The 8,762-nt window shown below is 46.0% G+C and overlaps 1 pseudogene; it reads right to left on the reverse strand.

Moving 5' to 3' along the window:
* Positions 1-8,322: 8,322 nt before the first annotated feature.
* On the reverse strand, positions 8,323-8,440 carry LOC126163739 (5S ribosomal RNA; annotated as a pseudogene).
* Positions 8,441-8,762: the final 322 nt, after the last annotated feature.

An 8,762-nucleotide genomic window follows, 5' to 3' on the forward strand; every position in this document is an offset into this window, starting at 1 on the left:
GGACACTTCCCATTTCCTGGAGCGGGCACCGTTTTGATGCACTGTGGCCTACATTTGACACGTTTGGAGATACAAATTCCTTTAGAAGTAATAACAGATACTGGCCAAGGATTTCACAACTGGTGAATAAGGTGAAGATTCCAAGGATTCACACTTAAAATATGTCATATTAATTGAGTCTTCCGCCACTTGATGGAACAATTTCATATTTAGGGAAGAACTATGATCATAAAACAAATCTTCGATCAAACAAGACGAGCGAGTGTAATTCTCTCTCTCTCTCTCTATTTTTTTTTTTTTTTTTTTTTTTTTTTTTTTTTTTTGCCGAGTTCTTCATGTAACTGATCGTTGAGGGACCACTGTACACAACGAAAACTCCGCCACAATAAGAGCAATAAGTACTGTGTACTACGAGCTATACTTGTTATTCGTGGGTCGCCTAACCATGGAAAAGCCGTGGGACAATGAGGGATCTTGAAATCTAAGCCGGCCAGTGTGGCCGAGCGGTTCTGGGCGCTTCAGTCTGGAACCGCGCGACCGCTACGGTCGCAGGTTCGAATCCTGCCTCGGGCATGGATGTGTGTGATGTCCTTAGGTTAGTTAGGTTTAAGTAGTTCTAAGTTCTAGGGGACTGATGACCTCAGAAGTTAAGTCCCATAGTGCTCAGAGCCATTTGAATCATTTTTGAAATCTAAGTCAGGACTGAGACTTACAGTTATTTTTTGCACTAGTGATTGACCTAAATCACAGTTAACTTAGAGAGTGAAGTTATCTAAAACTCAAATCAAATTACAAAATGACTACCGTTGTGGGGGGCGGGGGGAGGATACCAAAAAGTATAGAAGGCAGCACGACGAAAACACAACAGGGTCTGCTCATCTGGGCAGCTCGCCAGTTCTGAGTTGACGATACAACAAAATGCCACAACTTATAAACGAATTAAGCTACACAAGTTGCGTGATGAAGTAATCGTGCAACGAGGTGCTGAGAGTGCACATCGCACTACCGAAATAGCAGCACTTATATTTCACCACGTCAGCTAGCATGTGCTAGTCAGCACCAGATGGCGGCCGGGGACAAATGCCCAGAATCTAAGGTCAGAGTTCTCCACTCTCTACATTCGACAAATTCTACGTGGAGGAGATGACTCAGTGCTGCTGTCAACGAAAAAGACGAGAATCTCGGATATTTCACGAAAACATCGGAAACTTCTCATTCTTGCCGTACAAAACGCACATTAACAAACACGAAGCTGCTACCAGCCTGGAGCACTGCTTCCTCGATCCGTCGGGCCCTTCGCTACAAGCTCGGTGGCTCGGTGGTGAAGCAACTCAAATCGATTGGACAACCACAATTTTGAAGCAAAATCAGTCATAGAGTTCTTAGGCTGGTCAGGCATACCACAGCGTCTCTACCTTTGATGTCCATCCAGAAAAGGCTAAAATGTCAAAACTCCCGCCCACAACTTGACCAGGGTGCCGGCTACGGCCACAATAGCACGAAACGGGCAGCAGCGTCATTACTGCAAAAACTGCGCGCCTCCCTGTAGAGGCTCACAACTTCCTAATGACTTTCCCTGGCTGCCTTCTGCCGACAACAGGACGCTGCGACCACACTGGTGGTGCACCGTACCAGCGTGAAGAACGCAAAACTTTTTGTCCCTAGCATGGACCTCTAGTAGGCTGATCATGAAGTAATAAGCATGGAAGAGTAGCACAGAATGAAACAATACTGCATAGCAATATATGACCGTAATTTCATACTTTTTCTGATAATGGACAAATAAGCTAAAAGAAAAAAGATTATTAGCGGAACAAAACACGGTTTGTTTGCTTTTCAGTTTTAAATAAAATACGTCTCGTTCCCCTAAGTCAAAGCACTTTTTCTAGCAGACATTGTGGTGATAAGAGTTGATTACTATATATTGCAGTCATCTTCACTTCTAAATCACTTTTTCATCTTATTGACAAAGAAATCACAGACAGTGATTTGATTGTAGCTTTATTTCTGGTGTGAAGTTCTATATGAGTCAATGATCAATAGTAAATACCCAGAGCAAAAGTCAGTTGAATTAACTAACAAATTAGCTTTCGCATTTGTTTAAGGCCAAGAATAAAAGAATGCGGTAAATTACTTTCACAAAGCTTTCAGATAGTTAGCTCTAGATGTACTGTACTGTACTCTTTCATCTGATAAGCATCTGGTATCACTCTCCATTCCTTAACTGCCGAAACTGAACGAACTGAACACGCACAAACATCCACCATATTTCTTATGTATTTCCTTTGACAGTAAACTGTTAAAAAGAAAGATCAATGTGGTGTCAGGGTATATCATTTTAACCATTTCACTTACACGCCCGACACTACGTTAAAGAAAGCTCTGTATAAACAAACACTAGGCCTGCAGTTCTACGCAACACGCACTAAAATAATATTCAAAATTTCATTTTATAACAACCCCACCCGTTCCCAGAGCTTGAATTCACTCCCTTTCGTCATGTGATGACCTACTAGCATTCGAATTATCCGCCGTTTGTAGTTCACACAGGAACTAGAGGGCTACTGTTACAAGGGGAATCTCAGACTCCGATGTATGCAAAACCGTAGGCGTTTCTCACCAGCGCCTTGTTTCCAAAAGTCGTTCTAATGTTTAAATTTAAAATCTGTCGTAGCGCACCTGTTTTCAAAGATGTAATAACGTATTATTATATCATCAATACATTATTTCACAAATTAATTTATGTATTTCGCCAGTTCACTGTGCCAATGGCGTTAACGTAGTTATTAGTCGCCACTGTAGCTTAACGGCGAACGTCTCGTCCTCTGAAGCGGAATGTAACACACTGTGTAAAGCGAGATCTGTGCTGCTGGTCCCGGCAGAGGTTCGAGTCCTCCCTCGGGCATGGGGGTGCGTGCTTGTCCTTAGGATAATTTAGGTTAAGTAGTGTGTAAGCTTAGGGACTGATGACCTTAGCAGTTAATTCCGATAAGATTTGAACACATTTTTGTAAAGCGAGATAATGCGACCATCGATTCACAGTATTTTATTATAATGTGATTCACTACCTGATCAACAGTGTCCAGATACCTCTTAGTGGACATTAATATGGAATGTATTCACCCTTCATCTTGAAGGGTGAACTCTACTGAGGTAAAGTGTCTGAATGTCTGTGAAGGAATGGCGTGCCATTCTTCCTCAACAGCCGAAACCAGAGAAGTTAGTGGAGCGAAGTCTAGGTTCTAACTCTTCTGAAAAATGTTCTAGTGCGTCGAGGTAGGGATTCGAGACAGGCCAGTTAATTTCAGACGTGTTATTGTCCACAAAACGTTGCCTCACAGATACTTCTTTGTGACATGGTGCATTGTCATGTTGATTCAATCGATCATCGTCCTCGAACTGTTTCTCTGCTGTATGCATTTGGAGTTTTTAAGCACAATAAGGAGACCACACCATAACCATGAAAAACTCCCAAATGCTGCAACAAATCTTCCGTACTTCACTGTTCGTACTAAAAATGATGACAGTAACATTCTATAGGCATTCGCCAAACCCAAATTCTTCCATCGGAAGATGGGTTGAAATGTTCCTTATGCATCTGTTATTTAGATGGCACTCAATGACCAGTCCAGGTTTGAAGTAACTGAGCTCTCCTGATGACCCAGTCTGGTGTTGCTGCTTCACTACTGACAACAGACTACAATTCGCCTCCTTTTGTGCCGGCGGTCCGCCTCTGTAACACCGAGTGGTCAGTGCCGCATCATTTAGGTCGTCCGGACACTTTTGCCCAGATAGTGTACATATCTATTGTTATTGTTATGAAATTGGAAACAAATAATTAAACACCGTAAGTACACAGACATCTGTTGAGAAACGCCTACAATTTTACATGCACGCTACATTCAGTGTCCTGTGAAGCTGTGTTATTTCATATGTTGAAAGCCGACAAACCTGTCTCAGACACTCCACCTCAGGAGCTCTTGTTTCTTGGTGCATCCTACGACTATCTACAGTGCCTCCAATAGCAGCGAACACGAGCTGGTCCCACATACACTCCTGGAAATGGAAAAAAAGAACACATTGACACCGGTGTGTCAGACCCACCATACTTGCTCCGGACACTGCGAGAGGGCTGTACAAGCAATGATCACACGCACGGCACAGCGGACACACCAGGAACCGCGGTGTTGGCCGTCGAATGGCGCTAGCTGCGCAGCATTTGTGCACCGCCGCCGTCAGTGTCAGCCAGTTTGCCGTGGCATACGGAGCTCCATCGCAGTCTTTAACACTGGTAGCATGCCGCGACAGCGTGGACGTGAACCGTATGTGCAGTTGACGGACTTTGAGCGAGGGGGTATAGTGGGCATGCGGGAGGCCGGGTGGACGAACCGCCGAATTGCTCAACACGTGGGGCGTGAGGTCTCCACAGTACATCGATGTTGTCGCCAGTGGTCGGCGGAAGGTGCACGTGCCCGTCGACCTGGGACCGGACCGCAGCGACGCACGGATGCACGCCAAGACCGTAGGATCCTACGCAGTGCCGTAGGGGACCGCACCGCCATACCCAGCAAATTAGGGACACTGTTGCTCCTGGGGTATCGGCGAGGACCATTCGCAACCGTCTCCATGAAGCTGGGCTACGGTCCCGCACACCGTTAGGCCGTCTTCCGCTCACGCCCCAACATCGTGCAGCCCGCCTCCAGTGGTGTGGCGACAGGCGTGAATGGAGGGACGAATGGAGACGTGTCGTCTTCAGCGATGAGAGTCGCTTCTGCCTTGGTGCCAATGATGGTCGTATGCGTGTTTGGCGCCGTGCAGGTGAGCGCCACAATCAGGACTGCATACGACCGAGGCACACAGGGCCAACACCCGGCATCATGGTGTGGGGAGCGATCTCCTACACTGGCCGTACACCACTGGTGATCGTCGAGGGGACACTGAATAGTGCACGGTACATCCAAACCGTCATCGAACCCATCGTTCTACCATTCCTAGACCGGCAAGGGAACTTGCTGTTCCAACAGGACAATGCACGTCCGCATGTATCCCGTGCCACCCAACGTGCTCTAGAAGGTGTAAGTCAACTACCCTGGCCAGCAAGATCTCCGGATCTGTCCCCCATTGAGCATGTTTGGGACTGGATGAAGCGTCGTCTCACGCGGTCTGCACGTCCAGCACGAACGCTGGTCCAACTGAGGCGCCAGGTGGAAATGGCATGGCAAGCCGTTCCACAGGACTACATCCAGCATCTCTACGATCGTCTCCATGGGAGAATAGCAGCCTGCATTGCTGCGAAAGGTGGATGTACACTGTACTAGTGCCGACATTGTGCATGCTCTGTTGCCTGTGTCTATGTGCCTGTGGTTCTGTCAGTGTGATCATGTGATGTATCTGACCCCAGGAATGTGTCAATAAAGTTTCCCTTTCCTGGGACAATGAATTCACGGTGTTCTTATTTCAATTTACAGGAGTGTATATTCAAGTGAGCTTCGAGTCAGAAAATATGGGACTGTGTTCCAGCCGTCTAGGTTGATGTAATGCGCATTTTCTTGTAAAATTACCGTATACCCCACAGAAAACAATAACCATGAATAGGTAAGCCTGATATCCTCAGCTGGATTCGTTGTCTGATCGACAATGGCATCTCCACATTATTTAATGATCCTAGAGTTCACAAGAACAGTTCTCGGATCAAAATGGTGCCCACACTGCCTTGTTTTCTTGCAGCAATTTGTTGTAAAGCATTATATCTGTACCATTTCTGACCGTACTATCCGCTCTCTTTATCAGTCCTGTGAAGCTGTAAACGTGACTCGTCAGAATGAGTTACCCTCGGAGAGAGCTATCAGTCGGCAAAGAGGTGCATCGTAGTTACGATAGTATCGAGAACACTCAAAAGTTTCATCCATCGACGCTTCTTTGTTGGATTGGCTAAGGACAACGCCTACTTAGGTGTACAATACGATGTAGGGCTTCCTTAACTGATCAGTAAGCGGTTCCTGTTTTGTGTTCCGCACAGCCATCGACGGCGCGGGATAGGCTGCTCACAATACATCCTTACTGTAAAAGTCCGGGGAAGATATCATAAAGTTTCCAGTTTGAGAAACAATGCTCTCATCATTCCGGGAGTATATCTTTTTGTTAACACGGTTGATATGTTCTGAGTTCTTCTTTTATTACATTATCCACGCCGGTTGGGGTGGCCGAGCGGTTCTTGACGCTACAGTATTGTACCGCGCGACCGCTACGGTCGCAGGTTCGACTCCTGCCTCGGGCATGGATGTGTGTGATGTCCTTAGGTTAATTAGGTTTAAGTAGTTCTAAATTCTAGGGGACTGATGACCTCAGAATTTAAGTCCCACAGTGTTCAGAGCCATTTGAACCATTTTTGAACATTATCCGCGATTTGCCTCGATAGAGTGATATGGAGGAGGAGGAGGAGGAAGGAATTAGTGTGTAACGTCCTGGCGACAACGAGGTCATTAGAGACGGAACACAAGCTCGGGTGGGGGAAGGATCGAGAAGGAAATCGACCGTGCCCTTACAAGGGCACCATCTCCGCATTTGCCTGAAGCGATTTAGGGAAATTACGGAAATCAGGATGGCGTAATGCAGGTTTGAACCGTTTTCCTCGCGAATGTGACTCCAGTGTGCTAACCACTGCCCTACCTCGCTCGGTAGAGTAGTATGTAGTGCTTAGAACAGTTATTTCTACTTCCTATGTGAACTGTACATTTTCTTTACGTTTCCTTATAAAAAAGCATTTTTTTTATACGGTGGACTATGTTTCATGTCTGTGGTGCTTTTATATTTTGGTTGGTTTTCATTCTCATATTTCTTGTTTCCACTTGTGTGAAAAATGCTCCTTGCACGTAACAGTTTCTGATCGTCTACTCCCACACTTGTGCATATACTTCGCACCTCATTGTACAGCGCATAGTGTAGCTCCCTTTCAAGTTCCAGTTGCAAAAATTACCTGGCGCCAATACATCCAAGATGCAGCAAAGAAAATTAAAAGAATGTATGACGGAATGGCAAATGCGAATAAGTAGTCGAACAAAGAGCTCAGTGTTGTGTCTAGGAATCCGGCCTACTCGGTTCGCTAGAGGAACAATCAAACAACTCGTATTAATGAATTTTATTACAATAAGAAAATTTACAATTACTGAACTCTGATTACACAGATGTGTCGCAAGCAAAGGGCGACGTACAAAACAATCAGTTTTTGCAATGACTGTTGATCTCTAACTACTTTGCTGAACTGCTGTCGAAGTGACTGGGCCGCGCGGGATTAGCCGAGCGGGCTAGGGCGCTGCAGTCATGGACTGTGCGGTTGATCCTGGCGAAGGTCGAGTCCTCCCTCGGGCATGGGTGTGTGTTTGTCCTTAGGTTAATTTAGGTTAAATAGTGTGTCAGCTTAGGGACTGTTCACCTTAGCAGTTAAGTCCCACAAGATTTCACACACTTTTGAACTTTTCTTTTTAAGTGACTGGTGTTGACGCTGCTATCCATGTGGCCGTCACCACTCGGGCGCGGCGCTTACGTCCTTTTCACATAGGGGCCGGTACTGTCGTGTTGTCGTCCTGGAAGGGATGTCGATCAGTTTGCGATTGGCTGACTTCTTCTTGCAGCACTCTCCTTCCTGTCGTTCCCGACTGGCGTGTCGGCGCTTGACTTTACGCCGTAACATTCGAAAATAGAGCAAAAGGCTTCGAAATGCTGAACTCTTTCAACAAAGTGGGAAACAAAGCCTCAAATAAATAAATTAATCGTGAAAATGAATTGTCATTTGACGTACATCACCATACTGAAATACGAGCTCGTATTAAAACAAGGATTCTATTTGTTCAGAAACGAAGTAAGACATTAGAGCCGACTGGAACAGTTATTCTGGTCGTTTTGCTATTATTCGGTATATTAATATGAAGTTACTTTCCAGGTTATTTCCATTAGCGTGTGGCTCGGTCGCTCGGTGGATACTCTAAATGCAGAGTTCTCTGGGTCGATCCCCAGTCGATCTTAGGATTTTTACCTAAGCTTATTTCACCTATAGTAATGTTCCTTGATGTAAAAAAATGTTGAGTTACACCATTATGCGGAACCCACATTAAACTTTATAAGCACTCCGTCTTCAGGCCACAAGTGGCCCATCGGGACCATCCGATAGCCGTGTCATTTTCAGATGAGAATGCGGATAGGAGGGGCATGTGGTCACCACACCGCTCTCCCGGTCGTTATAGTGGTTTTCTTTGACCGGAGCCGCTACTATTCGGTCGAGTAGCTCCTCAATTGGCATCACGAGGCTGAGTGCACCCCGAAAAATGGCAACAGTGCGTGGCGGCCCGTATGGTTACCCATCCAAGTACCGGCCACGACCGACAGTGCTTAACTTCGGTGATCTGACGGGAACCTGTGTATCTACTGCGGCAAGGCCGTTGCCACATTAAACTTAAGGTCCCCCTAAAATTGTCTGAGTAAGTGAGTTCACAGTTCGGAAGGAGGCAGGCATACCACTTCCAACACGACCATGGCTAGTAAAGCACTGTGGCGTCAAACCAGTCTTTGCATTGATGACACCTTTGCTTTAGCCATAATACAGATGCCCTATGGCGTTCAAAAAATGGCTCTGAGCACTATGGGACTTAACATCTGAGGTCATCATTCCGCTAGAACTTAGAACTACTTAAACCTAACTAATCTAAGGACATCACACACATCCACGCCCGAGGCAGGATTCGAATCTGCAACCGTATCAGTCGCGC

Source organism: Schistocerca cancellata, chromosome 2, assembly GCF_023864275.1.
Source record: "Schistocerca cancellata isolate TAMUIC-IGC-003103 chromosome 2, iqSchCanc2.1, whole genome shotgun sequence".
In the NCBI taxonomy this organism is placed as follows: Eukaryota; Metazoa; Arthropoda; class Insecta; order Orthoptera; family Acrididae; genus Schistocerca; species Schistocerca cancellata.